Source organism: Scyliorhinus canicula, chromosome 4, assembly GCF_902713615.1.
Source record: "Scyliorhinus canicula chromosome 4, sScyCan1.1, whole genome shotgun sequence".
NCBI lineage: Eukaryota > Metazoa > Chordata > Chondrichthyes > Carcharhiniformes > Scyliorhinidae > Scyliorhinus > Scyliorhinus canicula.
In genome coordinates this window covers 224,593,537-224,621,421 of record NC_052149.1, presented here as the reverse complement: position 1 = coordinate 224,621,421, position 27,885 = coordinate 224,593,537, and the positions used below count along the sequence as shown (strand labels likewise).

Below are 27,885 nucleotides of genomic sequence, written 5' to 3'. Positions count from 1 at the left end.
GTGTATCGAGGTACAGTAAAAGGTTTTGTTCTGCGTACAGTCCAGGAACATCGTTCCATGCATGAAATACATCAGACATACAAAAAATACACAATGTAAATACAAAGACACAGCTATCAGGTGAAGCATTGTAGTACGAACAACAGTAGATAAGATGCACAGAGAGATCAGTTCAACCCAATAGAGGGTCATTCAGGAATCTGGTAACAGCACGGAAGAAGCTGTTTTTAGAACTCTAAGTGTGTGTTGTCAGACTTTTGTATCTTCTGCCCAACGGAAGAGGCTGGAAGAGATAATAAACCAGGTGGAAGGTGTCTCTGATTATCCTGCACACTTTGCCAAGGCAGCGGGAGTTGTAGAAATGGATGGGAGGCGGGTTCGCGTGATGGACTATGTTGCATTCACAACACTCTGTAGTTCCTTCCGCTCTTGGGCTGAGTAGTTGCCATACCAGGCTGTAATGCAGCCAGATAGGATGCTTTCTATGGTGAACCTGTAAAAACTGGTAAGAGTCAATGGGGACATGCCGAATTTCCTTAGTTTCTTGAGGACGTCTAGGAGCTGTTGTGCTTTCTTGGTTGTAGCGCCGACGTGGTTGGATCAGGACAGATTGTTGGTGATGTGTACACCTAGGAATTTGAAGCTGACAACCATCTCCACCTCGGCACCGTTGATGCAGACAGGGGTGTGTACGACACTTTGCTTTCTGAGGTTGATAACTAGCTTCTGAGTTTTGCTAACATTGAGGGAGAAATTGTTGTCATTGCACCATGCTCCGAGGTCACTGAGCAGCACGGTAGCATAGTGGTTCACACAATTGCTTCACAGCTCCAGGGTCCCAGGTTTGATTTCCGGCTTGGGTCTGTGCGGAGTCTGCACATCCTCCCCGTGTGTGTGTGGGTTTCCTCCGGGTGCTCCGGTTTCCTCCCACAGTCCAAAGATGTGCAGGTTAGGTGGATTGGCCATGCTAAATTGCCCTTAATGTCCAAAATTGTTCTTAGTATTGGGTGTGGTTACTGGCTTATGGAAATAGGGTGGAGGTGTGTACTTGGATAGGGTGCTCTTTCCAAGAGCCGGTGCAGACCTGATGGGCCGAATGGCCTCCTTCTGCACTGTAAATTCTATGATTCTATAATTCTCTATCTCCCTCCTGTACTCTGACTCGTCGTTGTTTGAGATCTGACCCACTACAGTCGTGTCATCAAAAAACTTGTAGATGGAGTTGGGGCCATATTTTGCCACACAGTCATGTTTGTATAAGAAGTGTAGCAGGGAGTCCTGCAGGACCCTGGTATTGAGGACTGTCGTGGAGGGGGTGACACTGTTTATCCTTACTGATTGTGGTCAATGGATCAGGAAGTCAAAGATCCATTTGCGGATGGAGGAGCCACTTTCTAGGTTTTGGAGTTTGGATATGAACTTGGCTGGGATTATTGTGTTCAAGTCAGAGCTGTAGTCAATGAATAGGAATCTGATGTTGGAGTCCTTGTTGTCAAGATGCTCCAGGGAGATGGGGTCTGCTGTGGACCGATTGTGGCAGAATGCAACTTGTAGTGGATTAAGGCATTTTGGAAGTAGTGAGATGATGTGAATCATGGCCAACCTTTGAAAGAACTTCATAATAATAGATGTCAAGGCCACCGGATGGTAGTCATTGAGGCTCTTTGCCTCATTCCTCTTTGGCACCAGTATGATAGTTTTCTTCTTGAAGCAGGTGGGAACCTTGGAATAGAGTAGGGAGGGGTTGAAGATGTCTACGAACCCACCAGTTGGTCCACACAGAATCTGAGTGCACGACCAGGGACTCCGTCAGGAGCCGATTGCTTTCCGCGGGTTCACTTTCAAGGCCAATCTGACTTTGGAAGCTGTGACAGTAGATATGAGTGTGTCCGAGGTTGTCTTGGCAGTTGCCAACGGTTTGTTGGCTTCCTGCTCAAAACGAGCATAGAATGCATTGAGTTCATCAGGGAGGGGTGCACTACTGCCAGAGATTCTGCTCAACTTGGCTTTGTAGCTATGTTATTTAAGCCTAACAACAACTGAAGAGAGTCCGTGTCGTTAGTCTATGACTCCAGCTTAGTCTGGTATTGTCTCTTGGCATCCCTGACGGCTTTGCAGAGGTTGCACCTGGATTTCTTGTATAATTCAGAGTCGCCTGTCTTAAACATCTCAGACCTAGACTTCAGTATGGAGTGGATCTCCTGGTTAAACCATGGTTTTCCGGTTGGGGTATCCTCGCACTACCTTCTTTGACACGCAATCATTGACACACTTACTGATGAAGTCTGTGATGGTAGTGACATACTTGTGCAGGTTGGCCACTAAGTTCTTGAATATGGACCAGTCTACTGATTCCAAGCAGTCCTGTAGGAGCTCTACCGTTGCCTTGGACCAGCATTTCACGAATTTCTTAACCGGATTCTCCAACTTAAGTTTCTGCTTATGTGCCGGGAGAAGGAGCACCAACTTGTGGTCCGATTGTCCAAAGTGTGGTCGAGGGATGGATCGATAGGCAATCCTAATGTTTCTGTAGCATTGGTCAAGGATGTTGGGGCCCCTGATGGAACAGATGTGCTGGTGGAATTTTGACAGTGCACTCTTGAGGTTGAACTGGTTGAAGTCCCCGGCTACGATGAACAAGGCCTCTGGGTAGTCTGTTTCACTGTTCTTTATATCGGTATACATTCATCAAGCATCTTCTTCACTTCCACCTGGGGTGGGATGTTGACCGCTGTGATGATGGCAGAAGTGAACTCACTTGGAAGCTAGTATGGGCAGCACTTCACAGTCAGGTATTCAGGCCGGGGGAACAGTAGTTCACCAGGGTTTCCATGCCTGAGCATCAGGAGGAGATGACAAGGAGGCAAGCCCCTCCACCCTTTGCCTTGCCCGATGCCACCGTGCAGTCCATCCGGTAAATTGAGCAGCCCACAGGTTGAATGGAACAGTCCAGTGAGGCAGCAGTGAGAAGTCTCTTACTTCCCTCTGAGAGATAAGTCCAGCGTTAAGCAGTTCCAGCTTCTTTTTGATCACTTGCCGGGGTGCCGGGGTTTAGATATTTCAGTAAGTTCAGGGAAGGTGGTAAGAGAGGGGGAGGGGTGGCATTGTTAGTCAAGGACAGTATTACGGTGGCTGAGAGGACATTTGATGAGGACTCGAATACTGAGGTAGTATGGGCTGAGTTAAGAAACAGGAAAGGAGAGGTCACCTGTTAGGGCTTTTCTATAGGCCTCTGAAAAGTTCCAGAGATGTCGAGGAAAGGATTGCAAAGATGATTCTGGATAGGAGCGAAAATAATAGGGTAGTTGTTATGGAGGACTTTAACTTTCCAAATATTGACTGGAAACACTATAGTTCGAGTACTTTAGATGGATCCGTTTTTGTCCAATGTGTGCAGGACAGTTTCCTGATGCAGTATGTAGATAGGCCAACAAGAGGCGAGGCCATATTGGATTTGGTACTGGGTAATGAACCAGGACAGGTGTTAGATTTGGAGGTAGGTGAGCATTTTGGTGATAGTGACCACAATTCGATTACGTTTACTTTAGCGATGGAAAGGGATAGGTATAAACCGCAGGGCAAGAGTTATTGCTGGGGGAAAGGCAATTGTGATGCGATGAGGCAAGACTTAGGATGCATCGCCTGGAGAGGAAAACTGCAGGGGATGGACACAATGGAAATGTGGAGCATGTTCAAGGGACAGCTACTGCGTGTCCTTGATAAGTATGTACCTGTTAGGCAGGGAGGAAGTGGTCGAGTGAGGGAACCATGGGTTAATAAAGCAGTTGAATCACTTGTCAAGAGGAAGAAGGAGGCTTATGTGAAGATGAGATGTGATGGTTCAGTGGGGTCGCTTGACAGTTACAAGTTAGCTAGGAAGGCTCTAAAGAGAGAGCTAAGAAGAGCCAAGCGAGGACATGAGAAGTCTTTGGCAGGTAGGATCAAGGATAACCCTAAAGCTTTCTATAGGTGTGTCAGGAATAAAAGAATGACTAAGGTAAGAGTACGGCCAGTCAAGGACAGTAGTGGGAAGTTGTGCGTAGAGTCCGAGGAGATAGGAGAGGTGCTAAATGAGTATTTTTCGTCAGTATTCACACAAGAAAAAGACAAAGTTGTCGAGGAGAATACTGAGATACATGCTACTGGACTAGAAGGACTTGAGGTTCATAAGAACATAAGAACTAGGAGCGATTCTGGAAAGTGTGAAAATAGATAAGTCCCCTGGGCCGGGTGGGATTTATCCTAGGATTCTCTGGGAAGCTAGGGAGGAGATGGCTGAGCCTTTGGCTTTGATCTTTAAGTCATCTTTGTCTACAGGAATAGTGCAAGAGGACTGGAGGATAGCAAATGTTGTCCCCTTGTACAAGAAGGGGAGTAGAGATAACCCCAGTAACTATAGACCAGTGAGCCTTATTTCTGTTGTGGGAAAAGTCTTGGAAAGGTTTATAAGAGATAGGATGTATAATCATCTGGAAAGGAATAATTTGACTAGAGATAGTCAACATGGTTTTGTGAAGGGTAGGTCGTGCCTCACAAACCTCATTGAGTTCTTCGAGAAGGTGACCAAACAGGTGGATGAGGGTAAAGCAGTTGATGTGGTGTATATGGATTTCAGTAAAGCGTTTGATAATGTTCCCCACGGTAGGCTATTGCAGAAAATACAGAGGCATGGGATTCAGGGTGATTTAGCAGTTTGGATCAGAAATTGGCTAGCTGATAGAAGACAAAGAGTGGTGGTTGATGGGAAATGCTCTGACTGGTGTCCAGTTACTAGTGGTGTACCACAAGGATCTGTTTTGGGGCCGCTGCTGTTTGTCATTTCTATAAATGACCTGGAGGAGGGCGTAGAAGGATGGGTGAGTAAATTTGCAGATGATACTAAAGTCGGTGGAGTTGTGGACAGTCCAGAAGGATGTTACAAGTTACAGAGGGACATAGATAAGCTGCAGAGCTGGGCTGACATGTGGCAAATGGAGTTTAATACAGAAAAGTGTTAGGTGATTCATTTTGGAAGGAATAACAGGAAGGCAGAGTACTGGGCTAATGGTAAGATTCTTGGTCGTGTGGACGAGCAGAGAGATCTCGGTGTCCATGTCCATATATCCCTGAAAGTTTCCACCCAGGTTGAGAGGATTGTTAAGAAGGCATACGGTGTGTCAGTTTTTATTGGTAGAGGAATTGAGTTTCGGAGCCATGAGGTCATGTTGCAGTTGTACAAAACTCTGGTGCGGCCGCAGTTGGAATATTGTGTGCAGTTCTGGTCGCCATATTATAGGAAGGATGTGGAAGCATTGGAAAGGGTACAGAGGAGATTTACAAGAATGTTGCCTGGTATGGAGGGAAGATCATATGAGGAAAGGCTGAAGGAGTTGAGGCTGTTTTTGTTAGAGAGAAGAAGGTTAAGAGGGGACTTAATTGAAGCATACAAGATGATCAGAGGATTAGATAGGGTGGACATCGAGAGCCTTTTTCCTCGGATGGTGATGTCCAGCACAAGGGGACATAGCTTTAAATTGAGGGGAGATAGATATAGGACAGATGTCAGAGGTAGGTTCTTTACTCAGAGAGTAGTAAGGGCGTGGAATTCCCTGCCTGCAACAGTAGTGGACTCGCCAACACTAAACGCATTCAAATGGTCATTGGATAGGCATATGGACGATAAGGGAATAGTGTAGAGGGACTTTAGATGGGTTTCACAGGACGGTGCAACATCGTGGGCCGAAGGGCCTGTACTGCGCTGTAATGTTCTATGTTCTATGTTCTACTTGGACGTTCGGCAGCAGTATGCTGGAGAGGGGAGACTTGAAACTGTGTTGTTTTAGTCTCACCTTCATACCGGCATGTTTCCTTCACTTCCTAGGTCGGCGGCTGCTTCTGGATGGTCCCGGGATCCGATGGGAGAAGTCTGACCTTGGGAATGTAGTAGGCCCTTAACTGCCCTTTGGAGTGGCCTAGCAAGTCATTCCATCACACAAACCTGTCTCCCATCCATGGACTCCATCTACACCTCCCCCTGCGGGGGGAAAGCGGGCAGCATAATCAAGGATTTTCTTCCATCGGGCAGGAGATACAGAAGTCTGAGAACACGCATGAACAGACTCAAAAACAGCTTCTTCCCCACTGTCACCAGACTCCTAAATGACCCTCTTATTGACTGACCTCATTAACACTACACCCTGTATGCTTCAGCCGATGCCAGTGCTTATGTAGTTACATTGTATATCTTGTGTTGCCCTATTATGTATTTTCTTGTATTTTCTTGAATTTTGTTTAATTCCCTTTTCTTCCTATGTACTGAATGATCTGTTGAGCTGCTTGCAGAAAAATACTTTTCACTGTACCTCGGTACACGTGACAATAAACAAATCCAATCCAATAATAGGAAACTATGGATAGGCGATGAATGTCAACCTTGTCAGCAGCCCCCACATGCTGGGAATGAACATTAACAATAAAAAAACCAACACATTTCCAGGTTTGGATATCTGGATCTATTCTGCATGAAAATGAGGTCAGACCTGAGCATTATGAAAGCTTTTGAAATGACTATGTGCAAGGTTTTTTCAGATCTCATTTATTATTTTTATCAGACCTAACCCCAGAAGAGGTTTTTCATTGGAAATGGGAAGTTCTAACCCAAGATCCACTGGCCCGTCCAACAGTCACGTACAAAAGTCACCTGAACATTGCCTTAATCCTTCCCCAGCTCCTCCAACTAATCCAGCAATCCTTTCACAGACATACCTTCAGCCTGAATTCTGTTCTTACCATTAAATCCGATGAAAGGACCAATTGTCAGAAATGGTCAAGGCAGAAAAGTGTTGTAGGCAAATGATAAGTAGCTTAAAATATAGATAGCAATTTAGCAAGCTAACATTGTGTAGCGTACCCATGTTCACAACCTTGAGCAAATACAAAGCTTTATTGTTCCTTTTTGTTCATGCACTTTGACGTGGTGCAACTCTCATAGAGATGGAGGCAGACCACTCAGACCCTTGCTCTGACTGTTGACATCCTTTAGGCTGACATCCTCACTGGGTTCTGGAGTCCAGGAGCGTCCCACCAAACGCTGATCGGCCTATATTATTGCAGGAACAGTCTCGACCATCAGGGCACAAGGCAGCACATGGACACTGACCAGAATGGTTGGGTGCTGTCAGGGGCAAGGGATGAGCCAGGTCTCCACTATTGTGTCGCCCTTCACCGTCACCCAGCGTCATGGCGATTACCAGGCAGGTTAGGAATCACGTGCTACGCATTTCACTTTTTAATTTTAACCCATGCCCCTCCTAATAATTATGATGGCCCCAGTTAACATTTAGGCCGTAATTTCATTGTCGCCTATCCGACTTTAACTTTAGCCAGTTGAAGGTGAAATAAACATTCCAGATAACATCCAATAATCGACAACAAGAATTTCAACTTCCTGCATGAAAAGGATTCACTAAGTGCCTTTAATGTAGATAAATGTCCCCAGGGGTCTTACAAAAAGGCTAAGCCAATGAAGGAGCTGTTAGGACACAGGTTTGAAATTTAGTCAAACAGGCATATGCTTTAAAGAGGGTCATGAAGGACAAGACAGAGGAACATTGACGGCAGATCAATGAAGGATGTTCCAGAGGTTTCGGCCTAGATGGCTGCAAGTACGACCGCCAATAATGAGGCAAAAAAAGTTGAGGAACAATGAAGCTACAGTCACAGCATAGAGTCATTACAGCATAGAAGGAGGCCATTCAGCCCATCAACACTATACTGGTTCTCTGTAGAGCTATCCATTTGAAGGAAAGAAAATTTCTCAGAGTTGTCACACTGGGGGACCTCATAAAGTTAGAAACGAGCATGGCTATCAAAACACGAGGGATGATCATTTGAAATTTGAGGAACTGTGGGGCCGGAAGCCAATGTAAGACAACAAACACAGGAGTGATGGGTATGTGGTACTCGGTGTTGGTTCAAATAAGGGCAGAAATGTTTTGGATGGGCTGAAGTTAAAGTATAGTGGAAGTGAGTGATTGACCTTCTGGGAATTGGATTAGTCAAGTCTGGATGTGACAAAAACATGAATATGGTTTTGGCAGTAGATAGTTTCATGCAGAAGGGTAGAGACAGGCAGCGATATTCCAGTGATGTTAATATTCCAGTGATATTAAGCTGTGCTTATTTTCTATCGTGCGTCACTGTAATCAGGGGACACAATCCCAAACATATATATCTAATTCTATAAACAACCACACTGGCAAAAAAATGTTTTATCTTCCATCCTTTCTTCCTCCAATTATCCGTATGCAAACTAGGGTGTTCTATTTAATACTGTTCCATAGATTATGGATGATTCATTTCCATCTGAAGCTCCTCGATTCTGAGTGAATATGAAAACAAGACATTAGATCGATTCACTCTTTCATTGTGTCAAAGATTTATTCTAAAACTTTAATTAAGTTATTGCATTAAATTTGACATGTATACCTATCTACTTACATCTATTGAAGCCTGCAGGTCAGGTTGTTCATCGAGGGCAGGATCTTTGAAAGAAGTACAATTAAATAGTGAAGTTAATGTATGGAAGGAAATTATCAAAATGTTGCTGTCAAAATATAATATTTTAATTACCTGGGCTCCTCTGTTGAAAAATAACAGAGGCATAATGAATTTCTTCTGAGTTTTGCTCGGAGTTTGAAATAATGTTTCTGAAGGTTATTTCTCTTCGCTCGTCAGTGGCTATGGAGAGGGATTGAATGAATTTGAGAGTTACATAACGGTTTAAGAAAATCCTTAAGCCCTTTTTCATACCAACATCAGTTTTTGGTTCATGTTGTTAGGCTTGGTAATTCTTTTTGCGTATTTTGTTTCTTTCTGCTTTTCCTGTGATGGGCCTACTTCAGGTGGAACTGGAGAGGATTTACACAGAGTTTGACCCCATGCTATCCCCTACGTGGTTATATGAACCTCGGTAAGGTGGAATAAATATGAGTGTTATCTTTTCCACCCTTGACATATTATCCGCTTAGAAACACAGGATCATTAAAATCTGCTACAGTCAGCTTTAGAGCCCCCAGAAAGCAAACCCTGGGAACCATATAGGAACCATATAGAACCCCTACAGTGCAGAAGGAGGCCATTCAGTCTGTATCAACCCCCTTAAAGAGCACCCTACCCCGTCCTATCCCCTTAACATCACCTAACCTGCACATCTTTTTCACCTGAAGAAGGAGCTGCGCTCCGAAAGCTTGTGTTTGAAACAAACCTGTTGGACTTTAACCTGGTGTTGTAAGACTTCTTACTGTGCTCACCCCAGTCCAACGCCGTTCCAGAAATACCTAAGTCAGGTGGACTGGTCAGTGCAAGAGCAAGTAATGGTGCATTGTCCTTAATGTGAACATCATAATTCTGTCTGATATCAGTGCTTGACACATATTGTGACCTCGTTCTCTTACCTGGTGAATTGATCTTCCTGAGGCAGCTCATTATTAACGCACTGAGACACAGAAGTACACAAACAACAGGAATAAAAATGTAGGGGGGCAGCACGGTGGCCTAGTGGTTAGCACAACCGCCTCACGGCGCTGAGGTCCCAGGTTCGATCCCGGCTCTGGGTCACTGTCCGTGTGGAGTTTGCACATTCTCCCCGTGTCTGCGTGGGTTTCGCCCCCACAACCCAAAAATGTGCAGAGTAGGTGGATTGGCCACGCTAAATTGCCCCTTAATTGGAAAAAATAATTGGGTAATCTAAATTTATAAAAATAAAAATAAAAAAAAAAAAAAAAAAAGGAATAAAAATGTAGTTCAGATAAGCATTCTTATTCCACTCTGAAAAAAATCAAAATATTTTCAAAAATGCAAATATTACAAAACAATTCCTTAACACGAAACTCAATTTAATCGGTACAAACTAGTTTCATGATCTGCTCTAATCATTGCGCTGGTAAAAAAAAATCCATCTTCAGGTCCAAACGGTTTGTTACAAAACCCTGTACATGTTTTCACAAGAGGAGAAAGTAAACTATTTTCCGTCAAAAGTTATAATTTTTGTTTAAAATAGACTGACAAAAAAAACTCAAATTCCCAACACAGCTAATCACTTTGGCATGACTCATGAAGTATTATCTAGTTCCTGGGCAATTTTCTCCTCACTCCTGAATGTTAAATTTTATAATATTCTGTGGGCACAGCCTACACAATCTGCGGGATTCTCCGTCGGCGGGATCCTCCGCTTCGCTGGCAGCGTATCCACGGCCACGGATTTCCAGGCAGCGTGGGATGGCCACAATGGGAAACCCCATTGGCTGGTTGCTGGCGGGGCGCGCCGTATCGGAAAACTGGGCTGCCGGGACAGAGAATCCTGCCCAATGTTGCCTGACCCAAATGACCATTGTTCTTTGTAAGGTTGAGCAGATAGGTGCCTTGCCTTTGGAGAGCAAGACACTCAGTGTCAGTTCCCTGACACTCAGGACTGTGCGCAGCAAGAGTAGGCAGCGAATAGCAATCTGGGCAGCATACCCTTAAAGAACAAAACAAAGAAAAGTACAGCACAGGAACAGGCCTTTCGGCCCTCCAAGCCCGTGCCGACCACCTTGCCCGACTAAACCAATCTTCTACACTTCCTGGGTCCGTATCCCTCTATTCCCATCCTATTCATGTATTGTCAAGATGTCCCTTAAATGTCACTATCGTCCTGCTTCCACCACCTCCTCCGGTAGTGCGTTCCTTGTTAAGGGTTGCCTCTCCAACTCAACTGTTAATAGCAGAAGCCTTGTGTTCACCACCTCAGCCTGGCTAAGCCAATGCAGCACAGAGGACCAGGGTTCAAACCCAGTGCTTTGCTTGCCTATATGGTAGAGTTACACTCTAGATAAATTCATAGAGCCATCAGTCAGTTAACAGCGAGAACCCTCATGGGATGAATTATCAATTGACTGGCGTGATGCCGGGCCGGCATGGTGGCATAGTGGTCCACACTGCTGCCTCAGAGCACCAGAGACCCAGGTTCGATTCCAACCTCGGGTGACTGTGTGAAGTCTGAACGTTCTTCCCCTGTCTGCTTGGGTTTCCTCCGGGTGCTCTTGTTTCCTCCCACAGTCAAAGGACCTGCAGGTTAGATGGATTGGTTACGCTAAAATTGCCCCACGATGGGGTTACAGGATAGGGTGAGGGATTGGGCCCAGTTAGTGTGCTCTTTCAGAGGGTCGGTGCCCACTCAATGGGCTGAATGGCCTCCTTCTGCACTGTAAGGATTCTATGTTCTATGATTAAAAGGTCCCCACTGTGTTATGCAAATACCAAGTGTTGCAGAGATCAGGGGTTAGCTGGCAAAGTGGATACGGAACTGGCTGGGTCATAGAAGGCAGAGAGTAGCAGTGGAAGGGTGCTTTTCTAATTGGAGGGCTGTGACCAGCATTGTTCCGCAGGGATCAATGCTGGGACCTTTGCTGTTCGTAGTATATATAAATGATTTGGAGGAAAATGTAACTGGTTTGACTAGTAAAAGTTTGCAGACGACACAAAAGTTGGTGGAATTGCGGATAGCGATGAGGACTGTCAGAGGATACAGCAGGATTTAGATCATTTGGAGACTTGGACGGAGAGATGGCAGATGGAGTTTAATCCGGGCAAATGTGAGGTAATGCATTTTGGAACGTCAAATGCAGGTAGGGAATATACAGTGAATGGTAGAACCCTCAAGAGTATTGAAAGTCAGAGAGATCTAGGTGTACAGGTCCACAGGTCACTGAAAGGGGCAACACAAGTGGAGAAGGTAGTCAAGAAGGCATACGGCATGCTTGCATTCATTGGCCGGGGCATTGAGTATAAGAATTGGCAAGTCATGTTGCAGCTGTATAGAACCTCAGTTAGGCCACACTTGGAGTATAATGTTCAATTCTGGTCGCCACACTACTAGAAGTATGTGGAAGCTTTAGAGAGGGTGCAGAAGAGATTTACCAGGATGTTTCCTGGTATGGAGGGCATTAGCTATGAGGAGCGGTGGAATAAACTCGGTTTGTTCTCACTGGAACGACAGAGGTTGAGGGGCGACCTGATAGAGGTCAACAAAATTATGAGGGGGACAGACAGAGTGGATAGTCAGAGGCTTTTCCCCAGGGTAGAGGGGTCAATTACTAGAGGGCATAGGTTTAAGGTGCAAAGGGCAAGGTTTAAAGGCAAGTTTTTTACACAGAGGGTAGTGGGTGCCTGGAACCCGCTGCCGGAGGAGCTGGTGGAAGCAGGGACGATTGTGACATTTAAGGGGCATCTTGACAAATACATGAAAAGGATGGGAATAGAGGAATACGGACCCAGGAAGTGTAGAAGATTTTAGTTTAGACGGGCAGCATACTCAAACCCACGTATCCACCCTATACCCGTAACCCAACAACCCCCCCCTTAACCTTACTTTTTCGGACACTACGGGCAATTTAGCATGGCCAATCTACCTAACCCGCACTGTGGGACTGTGGGAGGAAACCGGAGCACCCGGTGGAAACCCACGCACACACAGGGAGGACGTGCAGACTCCACACAGACAGTGACCCAGCCGGGAATCGAATCAGTTGCCATATCAAGCTGTGATGCAGCCGGATAGGATGCTCTCTATAGCACATCTGTGGAAGTTTGTGAGAGTTGATGCAGACTCTGCAAGTGATGTTCAACATGGGGGAGTACTGATTCATCAACTGAGGAGGCATATTATGTGGTAATCAGCAGGAAGTTCCCTTGCCCATGTTTGACCTGAAGCCATCAGACTTTGTGGGGTCCAGAGTCGATGTTGAGGACTCCCAGGGCAACTCCCTCTTGACTGTATACCACTGTGAGTATGACTATGTTGGGCTGTGACTTGATTAGTCTGTGAGACTACTCTCCCAATTTTGGCACAGGCCCCCAGATGTTAGTAAGAGGACCTTACAGCGTCAACAGGGCTGGGTTTGCCTTGGTCGCTTCCGGTGCCTCGGCAGATGTTGGGTGGTACGTCTGGTTTTATTCCTTTGTGTTTTCTTTGTAGAGGTTGAATACAACTGAGTGGCTTTCTAGGCATTTATTTCAGAGGGCATTTAAAAGTCAACCACATTGAGTCACATGTGGGCCAGACCAGGTAAGGATGGCAAATTTCCTTCTCTAAAGGGACATTAGTGAACCAGATTGGTTTGTACGGCGATGGTTTCATGGTCACCATTAAAACTTTAATTCCAGATGTTTTATTGAGTTTAAATTCCACTATCTGCCATGGTGAGATTCAAACCCAAGTCCCCAGAGGATTACCCTGGATCTCGAGATTACTAGTCCTGCAATAGAAAATATGTTAGAAATACACATCTGGCTCAGTAATGTTAGTTCAGCTCTGCCTTCCATTCACGCTCTGTAATGTTAACCCAGCTCCCTCTTCCTGCCAGAAACAGTATTGTCACCAGCTCTCTCTTATTCTCATACTTAATAAGTTTAATTGCCTCCTCATGAGAGGCTCAGAAATTATTTTATTTGTTCAGGCAAGTGGGCGTTACTGGCAAGTTCAACATTGCCCATCCCTACTTGCTCTTGTGAAGGCAATGGTGAGCTGTCTTCTTGAACCATTGGATTCCATGTGGTGTTGGTACATCCACAGCGCATTTAATTATTTTAAGTTTTATGTATTTTTTATTCAAGTAATTGCAGACAAGCACAACAACCATACAGCTCGTGAGCATCAATACAACATATGTAGTGCAAACAGTTTGTTGTTTATAGGTTTTAGTAGCCTTATTTTTTCCCTTCCCCTCGAAGAGCTCCGGCCAGCCTGACACCCCGAAATTCAGCACCAATGAGCATGCTTCAACTTGACCCTGTGACCTTGAACATAGCTTCAAAGAACGTGGTCCAGAATCCGACCAGTTTTGGGCAGGACCAGAACACGTGGGAGTGATTAGTCAGTCCTCACTGGCATCGCTAACAGCTGACTTCCATTGCTGGGAAGAACCCGTGTCCTGGTCAGGTGTGCCCTGTGCACCACCTTCAGTTGCATCAGGCCCAGTCTTGCACACCAGGTGGTGGAGTTCACTCTGTATAAGGTCTCGCTCCAGAGTCTTCTGCCTAGCTTTGTAGCCATCTGGGTGGCCACTTACAAAGAAACATGGACATTTGCAAAGACTCAAGGGAAATATGGCCAGTACAAGATTCAGGCAGGCTCAGAGCCTAAATGTACATTTGTAAGCAGAGAACCAGATAGTATCGAAAGCCCCAGCCGATTTGCATTCTAATAACCCATTTCCCTAAGACAAAGGACTGGTACTCAGGTATCCGATACAATTCCAGACACATCGGCGCCACTCTGTTTACTCAGGAAGCATAAACAGCAATGTCAATGACCGCTTTGGACACACCCAACCATCAAGGCACCCACCCCTTTATTGGCTCAGATCGAAGGCAGTGATCGAAGTCTGCCGAATTATTAGGTCCAAATGTAAGGACCACCCAAAAGAGCATGAAACTCCCCAAAGATAAAGAGAGGCACTGCCATGTGTTTGATTTCTTTTGGACCTGGCGCTCCGGCAACGTCTATCTCCAACTGCAGCACCATGACCAGAAGCAAGTCCAAGTTCAACGCTCACTACCAGGTGGATGAGCTTAGCTGAACCGCAGTTACCTCTCCAGACCCAGCAGATCCAGATTCGAACAAAGGCCACTGTACCTCTGACTTAAACTGGGTGTCTGAAGTTAAGCACAGGTTGTCATAGAGTTAGATGTAATTTAGCTCGTAGTGTTTATGTTGCATGTATAAGTTAATCTTGTGTGTAAATAAAGTATTATTGAACTTGAACTATCTAACTGGTTGTTGGGTCTTTGATCGATACCCGGTTGAGCCTTGTGGTGGTATCATTTGATACCCGGCGACTCTGAAAGCAATATAATTTCAATACCTAGACAAAGGAAGGGCAACCTTATTGACTGGCATATTTATAGCGAGTAAATATATCAACAGCTTGCAGCCTAGTTCCTCTTTCCACTACTCTCTTGTTTTGTCCAGTGGGGCCCTTACTTCCTGTAGCAGTCATCCGTATATGTCTGCAAATTTTCCCATCCCTAACTCATCCAGTGGTATTAGGCAGTCAAGCAGGCTGTGCCTGGGTAACTGGGGGAAAGCCGGATCCTACTTGTGGAGGATGTCGAGTATCTGGAGGTATCGGAACTCGCTCCCTTTCGGGAGTTGGAACTTCTCTGTTAGTTCCGCCAGGGTTGCCACTCTGCCATCAATGTACATGTCCCTGAACCTCAACACCCCTTCTTCCCTTCTCCAAGTCTTATATGTGGCATCTATTCTGACCAGGATGAACCTATGATTATGGGGCTGAAATGGACATGTCTGGTTAATCCCAGAGCTGAAGGGGTTGGATTACGAGGAGAGGTTGAGTAGACTGGGACTGTACTCGTTGGAATTTAGAAGGATGAGGGAGGATCTTATCGAAACATTTAAAATTATGAAGGGAATAGATAGGATAGATGCGGGCAGGTTGTTTCCACTGGCGGGTAAAAGCAGAACTAGGGGGCGTAGCCTCAAAATAAGGGGAAGTAGATTTAGGACTGAGTTTAGGAGGAACTTCTTCACCCAAAGGGTTGTGAATCTATGGAATTCCTTGCCCAGTGAAGCAGTTGAGGCTCCTTCATTAAATGTTATTAAGGTAAAGATAGATAGTTTTTTGAAGAAAAAAAGGGATTAAGGGTTATGGTGTTCGGGCCGGAACGTGGAGCTGAGTCCACAAAAGATCAGCCATGATCTCATTGAATGGCGGAGCAGGCTCGAGGGAACAGATGGCCTACTCCTGCTCCTAGTTCTTATGTTCTTATGTTCTTATGTTCTTATGTCGCTCAGCTTGAACTGGTGCTTTAGTTGGTTCCGAGCTTTCAGTGATGCTAACACCACTAATTCCGTCGAGTACTTCGCCTGGAAGAATGGAAGTGGGGCAATGCCCGCAGGGACGTCCCTACACATGAAGCCTCTTCAATCTGCATGCAGTCTGCCCTGGCCCCCCTAGCCAACCCCGCACCCTTACTACGTTTGCTGCCCAGTTGTAGTACAGGAGATTTTGACAGTGACAGACCCCCTGAGCAATGCCCTTTTTGCAGGACAGATTTACGGATCCTGGGGTTCTTGCCCACCCACATGAAGGTCGAGAGCAGTTTGTCTACCCTGGCGATAAAGGATTTGGGAAGGAAGGTCTTCCAAGGAAGGAAGATCTTTGGGAGCGATCCGAACACAAATAGGAATGTTGGCAGAAGGTTCATCTTTATCATCTGCACTCTCTCCACCAGTGAGTCCCACCTCCGCAGGTCCCTCTTCACCTCCTCCACTGGGCTAGATAGGTTCCGCTTGTGAAGCCGGGTACAGTTGTGGGCTATCTGGATCCCCAGGTATCTAAACTTGGTTTGGGCCACTTTGAACAGCAGCGCTCCCAGTTCTGCTCCTCCCCTTTGGGGGATTACCAGGAAGATTTCACTCTTACTTAGGTTTAATTTGTATACCGAGAAGGTTCCAAACTCCCTCACGAGTTCCATTATCTTTCCCATGCTGTGTAGGGGGTTCAAGATGTAGAGCAGCAGGTCATCTGCATAGAGAGAGAGACTCTGTACTCCCTGTCTTCTCAATGAATACCCGCCCACCTCTTCGCTGATCTGAACGCAATAGCCAGTGGCTCAAATGCCAGAGCGAACTACGTGGGGTCAATGGGCACGTCTGCTTCGTGCCTCTGTGCAGCTGGAAATAATTTGAGCTTGTGGCATTCATCCGGACGCTCATCATGGGAGCGCTATACAGCAGTTTCACCCACGAGGCAAACACTGGACCAAACCCAAACCCATTCCAATACCTGGAAGAGGTACTCCCACTCCACCGGGGCAAAAACCACAGGAGAGAACGAGAACACATTAAACAAAAATTAACACCCACACAAGAATTGCATACATCTCCCACCATAACAATCTTTGTTATTGTCACAAGTAGGCTTACATTAACACTGCAATGAAATTACTGTGAAAATCCCGTAGTTGTCACACTCTGGTGCCTGTTCGGGTACACGGGGAGAATTCGGAATGTCCAATTCACGCAACAAGCATGTCTTTCGGGATTTGTGGGAGGAAACCAGAGCATCCGGAGCAAACCCATGCAGGCACCGGGAGAACGTGCAGACTCCGCCCACACAGTGACCCAAGCCAGGAATCGAACCCAGGTCCCGAGTGCTGTGAAGCAACAGCACTAACCACTGTACTACCTTGCTGACCATTCAAATATATCGTACCGTTCATACATATCCATGACCTTGTGCCATCCAGCTCAATTCTTGCCCAGCTGTTCCTTTGAGGGGATCAGGGGTTATGGGGAGAAGGCGTATTGGTTATGGATTTGGCTGGTGCTGTCTAAGGAGTCTTGGTGAGTTCCTGCATCTTGTGGAATGGAACACCCTGCTGCCACAGTTCATCAGTGGTGGAGAGTCAATCTTCAAAGTGATGGATGGGATACCAATCAAGCGGGTTGTTTTGTCCTGGATGGTATTGAGCTTCTTGAGTGTTGTTGGAGCTGCACTTTCCCAGGCAAGTGGAGAGTATTCCACCAGAGTCTTGATTTGAAAGTGTACGATAGGCACAAGAACGAAGCACTACAAATAGCCGAGATGAGTACAGGAAGTGCAGTGGCAAAGTAAAAAAGGAAATAAGGAAATCAAAGAGAGGGCATGAAAAAGGATTAGCAAGTAAAGTTAAAGATATTTTACTAATAAAGGTAAAGTCACCCGAGTCCCAGATGACCTAGGCTGCTTTCCCCTTTGAGGGGGAGAGCTCATTGGTGGTGATTTAAAAAAAAATTTAGAGTACCCAATTCACTTTTTCCAATTAAGGAGCAATTTAGCGTGGCCAATCCACCTACCCTGCACATCTTTGGTTTGTGGGGGTGAGACCCACGCAGACACGGGGAGAATGTTCAAACTCCACACGGACAGTGACCCAGGGCCGGGATTGAACCTGGGACCTCAGCGCACTGAGGCAGCAGTGCTAACCGCTGTGTTGCCGTGCTGCCCAAACTGGTGGTGATTTAACCTGAAGATCACCACACCTCAGGTGAGGAGAAACAGTGAGAAGGCAAAGCTTTCATGATATATTAATGGTAAAAGGTTAGTTAAAGAAAAAGTGGGACCCATTAGAGATGAAGAAGGGAATTTATGTGTCGATACAGAGCTGTGGGAAGGGTTTGAAATTATTATTTTGTGTCCGTGTTTACAAAGGAAATGGATGATGCTGTACAGTGGTCCAGCAGGAATACTGTTAGATATTGAATGGGATAATCATAAAGAGAAAGTACTCGAAGTTTTGGAATTGTTGAAAGTTGATAAGTCAGCAAGGTGACGCCATTGTAATGATTATTACTTATGTTTTACTTTTGATCAAATTCCTGACCAAACTGTATTCATGTTATCTTGATCCTATAATGTATAAAAATCGTCTTATTCTTTTGTGATATTGCAGACTTGGAAGGGAACCAGCAGTTTGTACTTGACTGCCTTCCGATTTCAAGTCTCAGCCATACTGCTAGCAGTTGTAGTCCATAAATAAAGCTTAGTTTTGCTTACCTAATGAATTATGTTTGAATCTTTCTATCACAGTCCGGAAGCAGGGAAAATATTGACTACGACAAATACATTCTTTGGAAATGTTAGTTACTGTTGTAATGTAGGAAATGTAATGAGGTAAAAGATCAATTAACTTAGGAGAGTCTGGAACTAGGAAGCATAATCTGAAAGTTAGAACCAGGGTCTGGATTCTCCAATCCTGGGGCTATGTCCCCACTCCGGCGTGGGAACGGTGGCGTTTTACGCCAGAAAAACTGGTGCAAAACGGCCACCGCTTGCCCGTTTTGCTGGGGCTAGCAGCTGAGCAGCATAGAGCATCCGGCGCTAGCTGCCGATACGGCCTGAAGAATTGCTAGGTCCGTGGTCACACATGCACACGGCGGTGGCCTGCAGTGGCTGCACCATGCTCCATGATGGAGGCCGCTCGCGGACCCGGCCCGCGAAATAGTGCCCCTTTGGCCGGCTCGCGGGCCCCGGACCACGCCCCCACAGTGCCCCTAGACCCGGATAATGTCGCCCCCTGCCCACAGATTGGCCCTTCCCCGACTGTGGCGGTGCTAGACTGAGTCCGCAGCTGCCATGTCGAGTTCCCAATGGGTGAGACCATACGCGACCGACGCAGTCGGGAACTTGGCCGGTCGCGGGCGGAGTATCGGGGGGGCCTTAGGCAAGGTCCTGAGGCCTTCAATACGTGGCGTGCCATACTCCAAGACTACGTCGCTTTGAAGGGGGCGGAGCATCGCAAAAGAGGCACCACCCACAATTTGGTCGGAACTTGGATTCTCCAGCCGATCACCAAACGCGATTCTGGTGTCGCCGACCGGACAATCCAGCCCTGTATTTGTCAAGAGTAAAATCAGGAAACATTTCTACACACAAGGAGTATTAAAATTTTGGAATGTGCTTCTGCAAACAGCAATTGATGATAGTTTAATATCAATGTGAGATCAATTATAAAATTGAAATCTGTGTGTAATGAACTCCAATTGGTGTTCTTGGTTGGCCAATTGGAGTATGAGCTCCCTCAATGATAGCTCATTGAGGGGGCCCATATAATCACCTGTGTAGGCTTTGTGAGCCAGTCTTAAGTTGACTGGACTGCCAGTTCAGCCCGACGCTAAATGAAATGCTTCGGGACCGGTTAGTGTGTGGTATAAACGACCTCACAATACAGAAACACCTGTTGGCGGAAACGGAGCTAGACTGCAGGCAGGCGTTACAGCTCGCACTGTCCCTAGAAAAGGCAGCAAGTGGGGCGCAGCAACTACAGGGCAGGCCGATCGAGGTAGATACCTGTGAGAGGGACTACCACAACGGCTCCTGCTACTAGATAGCCGCTCTCAGGAAAAACCTGAGGAATAGAGGGAAAAAGGAAACCCCCAGAACTGCCCCCAAGTCTGCCAGGACTAACTGGGGACAGAGGGAAGTACCAGCTGAGGCTCCCCCAACAGAGAAGGACCGTTTCTGGCACCAGACAGAGTGGGGTAACAACGACAGAAACCCTAGAAGGAGGTGGCAAAAGAGGAATAGCAGGTGGGGACGTAGGGAAGTACACAACCTGGATGCCCCATCCTCCTCCGAAGGGGAACAATTATATAAAGTAGATGAGTCAGGCTTACACCCATTAGAAGACTGAGTAAGGGCAATAAAAGATGCCCCAGCTCCCACCACGGTCCAGGAGTTACGATCATTTCTAGGGTTGGTAACCTATTATGGAAAATTTATAGAAAATAGGGCGTCCATCCTCGAACCCCTCCACCAGCTACTAAAAAAGGGGCAAGAATGAAAATGGTCCACCTGCCAAAACCGAGCATTTAGGGACATTAAGGAACAGCTGTCATCCGAAAATGTCCTAGAGCATTATGACCCAAGGAAGGAGTTGGTGGTCACTTGTGATGCATCCCCCTATGGGATAGGAGCCGTCTGAGCCCATAGAGGAAGGAATGGGGAAGAACGGCCAATAGCCTATGCTTCGAGGACCTTGGCGATGGCTGAGAAGAAGTACGCCCAAATCGAGAAGGAAGGACTGGCAGTGATATCCGCAGTAAAAAAATTTCACCCGTATCTGTACGGGCGGAAATTCATCATAGTGACGGACCATAAGCCGTTATTTGGGTTATTAAAAGAAGTCAAGTCAATACCCCCGATTGCATCAGCTAGGATCCAACGCTGGGCGTTGCTACTGGCGGCGTATAGATACGTTCTGGAGCACAGACCGGGAATGTGAGTAGCAAATGCAGATGTTTTGAGCAGACTTCCCCTCCTGGACACTCCGCCGCAAATACCAAAAGTAGAGGAGACAGTAATGACTCTAATTTTTTGGACACCCTACCAGTAGACGCACAACATATTCGGTTGTGGATGCAAAAAGACCCAGTTTTAGCCAAGGTGAAGCATTTACTGCTAACAGGGGAACTGGAAAGACCAGTGGAGCCCCAGATGCACCCATACTGGAGCAGAAGGGACCAGCTCAGGGGCGTCAGGCAATCTTAACCGAGTTACATCACGGACACCCAGGGGTGTCTAAAATGAAGATGCTAGCTCGGAGCTACGTTTGGTGGCCAGGTTTGGACACAGACATAGCAGCCTTGGTACGTCGGTGCCAGGAGTGCCAACAGGGGCAAAGAGTGACACCAGTGGCGCCACTGCACCCGTGGGAATGGCCAGGCAGACCGTGGACCCGCCTGCATATTGACCTCGTCGGCCCTTTCATGGGCTCAATGTTTTTGGTGATAGTGGACGCCCACTCTAAATGGTTGGACGTCCACCGGGTAAACACGGCAAGCACAGCATCGACAATTGAAAAGCTCAGGGCCTCGTTTGCAACACATGGACTTCCGGAGGTATTGGTGTCGGACAACAGAACAGCATTCACAAGTGGGGAATTTGAAAAATTCCTGAAGGAAAACGGAGTCCGTCACATCAAAACGGCCCCTTACCATCCAGTGACCAACGGCCTAGCAGAGAGAGCGGTCCAGACACTTAAAGCGGGACTCAAGAAGCAGCCGGCAGCGTCAATGGACACAAAGCTCTCCCGTTGCCTGTTTGATTACAGGACCACACTGCATTCAACAACGGGCATACCTCCAGCTGAACTCTTAATGGGAAGGCGGCTGCGAACGAGGCTGAGTCTCCCTTTCCCAAATTTAACGGGGAAAGTGGAGAAACAACAGGAGGCCCAATGCAGGGGGCATGATAATAGTCGGCAGCAGAGACATTTCCAGGTGGGGGCACCAGTTTGAGTCAAGAATTATGGGAATGGACCAACGTGGGTCAAAGGCACGGTAGAGTCCCAAACAGGGCCCATATCCTATCAGGTTTCAATAGGAGGTAAGATGCTGAAGAAACACCTAGACCAAATAAGGGCAGCGGAACCACACCTGGAGGCAGGAGAAGCAGGACCGCCTCAAGCTGGGATAGCCCGGACGGAAAGGATACCCACACCCCAGCCCCGAGCAATTTCTCCAGACCCCGTCATCCAGTCGTCAGAGTCGGAGATGGACACGATCGACGAGGCCGCCGCGACACCTCTCCCCAAGGAGGAGGAAGAACAACTTCAAAGGAGGTCGTCAAGGAAAAGGAGGGCACCTATAAGGTACACCCCACCCACTTCGGAGAACGACCCGGCGGACGAGCGGTGGATCTTCGGTGCCGGGTGTGTAGTCCCTTCCCCCGCATCCCTTCCCACAGCTAGCCCATGCGGGCACGTGATAGAGTGTCCGTGACACTCTCAGCGGCCACCAAGGTGGATGGTTCAGCTATTGCCATGGGTCAGACTCTCTCTAACGATTCTGAGCTCACAGCTCTTTGCAGCGCGGGCTGTCATCATTCCACATGGCACTGATCCACTGATCACACCCGCTGACACAGCCATCGATGTTGTACCATACCGTCTGGACCCAGTGGTAAGGGTGATGTCTAAGTGGAGCAGTGTACACTGAGAGGGGGTGGAGGGGGGGGGGGGGTACTGTGGTGGTGGCAGTTGTGTGTTGGCCCCCTGCACGACTAGCGATGCAGGTGGTGGTTTGGTGTTCAGCGGGGACGTCGCATACGACGCGTGAACCGTGCTGCCACCAAGGCGTTGCGTGCCCGCCGTCCTCGCCGGGTCCGTCGTGCTGCCTCCTGGACATCACCAGCACCTGGGTCGTGTCTGTGTGCTGCGCCCGCCACTCCGCCAGCCTCCTCCTCCTCCTCCTCCCTCTCTTCCTCCTCCTTCTCCTCCTCCTCCTCTGTGCTGGCACCAGTGCCACTGGCTTCTCCCTCCGCCTCCTGCAGCAGGTCATCTCCCCTCTGCATCGCGATGTTGTGCAGCGCACAGCAGACCACAACAATGCGAGCGACCCTGTCGGGCTTGTACTGCAGGGCCCCTCCGGAGCGGTCCAGGCACCTGAATCTCATCTTCAGGAGGCCAAGGCAGCGCTCCACCACACCCCTGGTTGCTGCATGGGCTTCGTTGTATCGTGTTTCCGCATTGGTCTGAGGCCTCCGTATAGGCGTCATCAGCCAAGACCTCAGCGGATAACCCCTGTCGCCTAGCAACCAGCCCCTCAGCCGGGGGGGACGCCCCTCAAACATCGCAGGGATGTACGACTGCGCCAGTATGTAGGAGTCATGCACACTCCCTGGGAACCTTGCACAGACATTCATGATCCTCATGTGGGGTTGCATACCACCTGGATATTCATGGAGTATGTACCCCTCCTGTTTGTGAACACCTCCCTGTCCCCTGCAGGCGGGCGCATGGGGACATGAACACAATCGATTGCCCCCTGCACCATCAGTATCCCGGCCACGCTGGCAAATCCACGAGCTCGTGAGTCTTGAGTTGCTCGGTCCTCGGGAAAGGTGATGTAGCGATCGGCAATGGCATAGAGGGCGTCGGTCACATCCCCGATACACCTGTGGACCGATGACTGGGAGATCCCGGAGAGGTCCCCGCTCGGAGACTGGAAGGAGCCGCTCGCATAGAAGTTAAGAACGACTGTCACCCTGATGGTAACAGGGATCGCGTGTCCTCCCCCCGTTCCACGTGGGGCGAGGTGCGCCACGAGGTGACAGATATGTATCACCGTCCGCCAACGCAGCCGGAGTCTCCTCCTGCAGGTGATGTCCGTCATTGTTAGGAAAGAGATCCGGACACGGTACACCCTCGGCCTTGGTCGTCGCCTCAGGCGCCGTGGCTGCACCCTCACTCTCTCCTCCCCCCCCCCCCCCCCCATGCTGCTCGACGACTGACAACTCCTCGGCTCTTCCCTCTGCTGCTGCAGCTGGCCCTGCATGCACTGCGGGTTGTGGCTGTGGATGCTGCTGCATCTCCAAATGCAGTGCAGCGGCCCCAACCACTGCGCAGAACATAGCCGTTCTGTTCACAGACATTGTGCTAACCTACAGAAGGGTGGTGGGGGGCAGAGAAACGGGACATGTGAGACGGAGGTTAGTCGACACCTCGGCAGCCGCCTGCCACGGGATACCTGTGTGTCCCGGTGGCCTGGTCGCGCTGCTGACACGCGGGCAGCCTAACCCCTGGTCACTTTCTGCATCCAACGGGCAGTAAATTATGTCCTCCTCATGGGTGCGTCAGTGGCCTGTGGCCGTAAACCACAGGGCAACCAGCGGCCGTGTCCTCGTGACCGGCACGCCATGGCATGGTGGCAGACACTTTGTAACCGGGGTTGGATGGGTCACTCGCTCACTCTCTCCCTAACCCCCCCCCCACTCCCACTCCCCTCCTCCATCTCCCACACTCCCCCCTCCATCTCCCCCACTCCCCCCTCAGTCTCCCCCACTCCCCCCTCCGCCTCCCACACTCCCCCCTCCGTCTCCCACACTCCCCCTTCCATCTCCCCCCTCAGTCTCCCCCACTCCCCCTCCATCTCCCCCACTCCCCCCTCAGTCTCCCCCACTCGCACCTCCATCTCCCCCACTCCCCCCTCAGTCTCCCTCACTCCCCCTCCATCTCCCCAACTCCCCCCCTCCATCTCCCCCACTCCCCCCTCCATCTCCCCCACTCCCCCCCTCAGTCTCCCCCACTCCCCCCTCCATCTCCCCCACTCCCCCCTCCATCTCCCCCACTCCCCCCCTCAGTCTCCCCCACTCCCCCCTCCGTCTCTCCCACTCCCCCCCTCAGTCTCCTCCACTCCCCCCTCCATCTCCCCCAATCCCCCCTCAGTCTCCCACACTCCCCCCGCTCTGGACCCCCCTCCCGTTCTCGGGGATGCCCTCCCCGTTGTGGCCCCGTTGTGGTGCGCTCACCTCCTCGAAGCTCTCGTCAGCCAGCACGACTGGTTGACGAACCTGAAAAGCAGGTGCGTTGGCCGGCGCGAAAACAGTGCGTGATGACGTCGGGACTTCGGCCCATCTGGGCCGGAGAATAGCAGGGGGCCAATAAGTAGCGATTCTGGTCGTGTCAGGGGCGTGTTCGAGGCCTTTGCCGGGAATCCCGACGTGTAGTTTGTGCGGGGTTCGGAGAATAGCGGGAGGGCGTCGGACCTGAGTCGCCGTGAAAATTTGCGTGGCCCGCTATTCTCCGAACCGGCGTGAGTGCGGAGAATCGCGCCCCATAAGTTCAGTCTCTGAGGTGGGCGACGAACTCTGGTTGACCGCCTCAAGGGTGGGGCAATGGCTGGCGCCTCAGGAGCCGGGAGGGCTGCAGCACTGTCAGGGGCAGACAGAGTGACCGGAAGCGTCACACAGTCCACGGCGGGAGCAGTAGAAGAGCTGGTTGGAGGATCCCGTGACGACCCTGGAACCAGACAAAGAGCACGCCTATTGCGGCACTGAATGGATCCATCCGGTAAGCGGAAAAGGAAGGAGCAGGGGGGCCACCTGCCTTAGAATGACAGCAGGCGTAGACCACCCACCATCCGGGACGTGGATGCAAACCTTGTCGCGTGGATGGATGTCGGGAAGGTCAGCAGCCCGTGAGTCGTAGGACGTTTTCTGCTGCAGTTGCGACATGTGCATGCGGTGGAGCACGGGGTCATAATCGAGGTTGGAAGCGAGATTTGATGGCACCGTCGTTCTGAGGGTCATTAGCAGCTGAGCAGGCGACAGTCCGTGGGAGAGCGGGGCGGAGCGATAGGCCAGCACAGCCAGATGGAAATCTGAGGTCTCCCAGTGTGCACCATGGAGTGAGTGGTCACACGCACGGCAGCTCCTGCTAAGATCACAGAAAAGAGCTTTTTTTTAAGCAATATGGAGTGGAATTTTTATGAAAAAGTATAGGTGAATGTTGGAGGAGTACTTTCCCCCAGGAATGATATGTTTCTTGGTTTCCAATCCTGCAGAAACTGTAGGATTTGGCTGGGACTGCAGCAGAGAGACAAAGCCTATTCAGCAGGCAGGTGGGGGAAGGGCTGTGTTAGAGGCCTCAAGCTGACCTGAGGGCCCTTGTGAAAGCTGGATTCTAGCAGCAAAGGGAACAAATGGTAAAGATCTCACAAAGGCTCTTTTAAGGACCTGCAACGGCGCTGATCTGATTTTTCCCCAGGTGGGAACGCAGCCTCGGCACTTGGCGGCCGGTGGATGGGCTGGACTAGACGTGGAGCGACCAGGCAAAAAGGACAAGATGGCGGCAGGAAGGGAACCGGCAGCGTGGCAGCAGTGGGCGAGGGAGCTGCAGGAGCTGCTGCTGTGCTCCTTCCAGGAACTAAAAGCTGAGATCCTGGAGCCGTTGAGGGCATCGCTGGACAGGCTCGGGGCGACTCAGACGGCTCTGCTGCAGAGATTCGGGAGCTGCAGCAAAAGGCTTCGGAGAACGAGGACGAACTCCTCGGCCTGGCGGTGAAGGTGGAGTCGCATGAGGCACTTCACAAGAGATGGTTGGCAAGGATGGAGGAGATGGAGAACCGCTCCCGCCAGAAGAATCTGCGGATTTTGGGCCTCCCGGAGGGGCTGGAAGGTTCGGATTTGGGGGCCTACGTGGTCCTGATGCTGAACTCTCTGATGGGCGCGGGGCCGTTCCGGGGACCCCTGGAGCTGGAGAGTGCCCATTGGGTGCAGCTGCGGAAGCCAGGCCGAACGAGCCATCCAGGGCGGTGCTGGTCCGATTTCAAAGCTTAGAATTTATCATAGAATTTACAGTGCAGAAGGAGGCCATTTGGCCCATCGAGTCTGCACCGGCTCTTGGAAAGAGCACCTTACCCAAGGTCAACACCTCACCCTACCCCAATAACCCAATAACCCCACCCAACACTAAGGGCAATTTTGGACACTAAGGGCAATTTAGCATGGCCAATCCACCTTACCTGCACATCTTTGGACTGTGGGAGGAAACCGGAGCACCCGGAGGAAACCCACGCACACACGGGGAGGATGTGCAGACTCCGCACAGACAGTGACCCAAGCCGGAATCGAACCTGGTACCCTGGAGCTGTGAAGCGATTGTGCTATCCACAATGCCACCGTGCTGCCCACAAGCCGGAATCGAACCTGGGACCCTGGAGCTGTGAAGCGATTGTGTTATCCACAATGCCACCGTGCTGCTTGGTTGACCGTGACTGTGTGCTTCGTTGGGCGAAGAGGGAGAGGAGTAGTAAGTGGGAGAATACGGAGATCAGGATCTACCAGGACTGGAGTGTGGAGGTGGCGAAGAGAAGGGCTGGGTTTAACCGGGCGAAGGCAGTGCTCCACAAGAAGGGGGTCAAGTTTGGCCTGCTACAGCCGGCATGCCTGTGGGTCACTTATAAAGACCACCAACGTTTGTCCAGGCAGAGAAGCTGGACTTGAACTGAGGACTGGGGGCTGGGGAACGTTGTACGCAGCCCGGAGGCTTTGTCCTCCTTGATATCCTTTCGCTCTTTTTGGTTCTATTGGGCAATGTTTTTATTTTTTGTTTTTCGCTGTCTTGCCTTTTCTTTTCTGCTTTTCGGGACTGTTATCTGTTTACTTGGGTGTTTTATCATATCATGTTGGGATTTTCATTACGGGTTTGGGTGGGGTTCGCGGCCCTGTTGGGTCAAATGTGCCTGTCTTCCCGCGTTTTGGGTCGGGGGGCGGGGCTTGGGATGGGTGGCGCGGGCCTCTATCCCGCACTGGAGAAGCAGGGGGCGGGGTCAGCATTGGGGGAATGGTTGGGGGACACTTGGGAGGGTAATTGGGGTGGCGGGAGCAGCCGGGGTCAGCAGGAGTCGGCTGACTTACGGAAGTGACCGGAGTTACGCAGCTAGGGGGGCCCTAGCTTGGGGGGGGGGGGGGGGGGGGGGGGGGGGGATGGGGAGGGTTGGGGGGGGGGGAGAGGGGGGGATACCGGGTTGCTGCTGGAATGGCCAAGAAGGAGCTGGAGCATGCAGAGGGGATCAGGATGGCG

General features: G+C 49.5%; 1 protein-coding gene across 3 annotated transcripts in view; it reads right to left on the bottom strand.

Annotated features, from left to right (window-relative positions):
• Positions 1-7,435: 7,435 nt before the first annotated feature.
• Positions 7,436-27,885, bottom strand: part of LOC119965405 — a 54,856-nt gene continuing 34,406 nt past the window's right edge. For 2 of the 3 annotated variants that reach the window (XM_038796154.1, XM_038796156.1), the window contains exons 6-10: positions 9,779-9,807; positions 9,435-9,513; positions 8,611-8,718; positions 8,479-8,522; positions 7,436-8,359 (exon numbers count right to left, since the gene is read on the bottom strand). The gene's annotated coding sequence lies outside the window, so the exon portion shown is untranslated. Of the gene's footprint in view, positions 8,360-8,466; positions 8,523-8,610; positions 8,719-9,434; positions 9,514-9,778; positions 9,808-27,885 lie in introns of all 3 variants that reach the window. The other variant, XM_038796155.1, reaches the window with a different exon arrangement.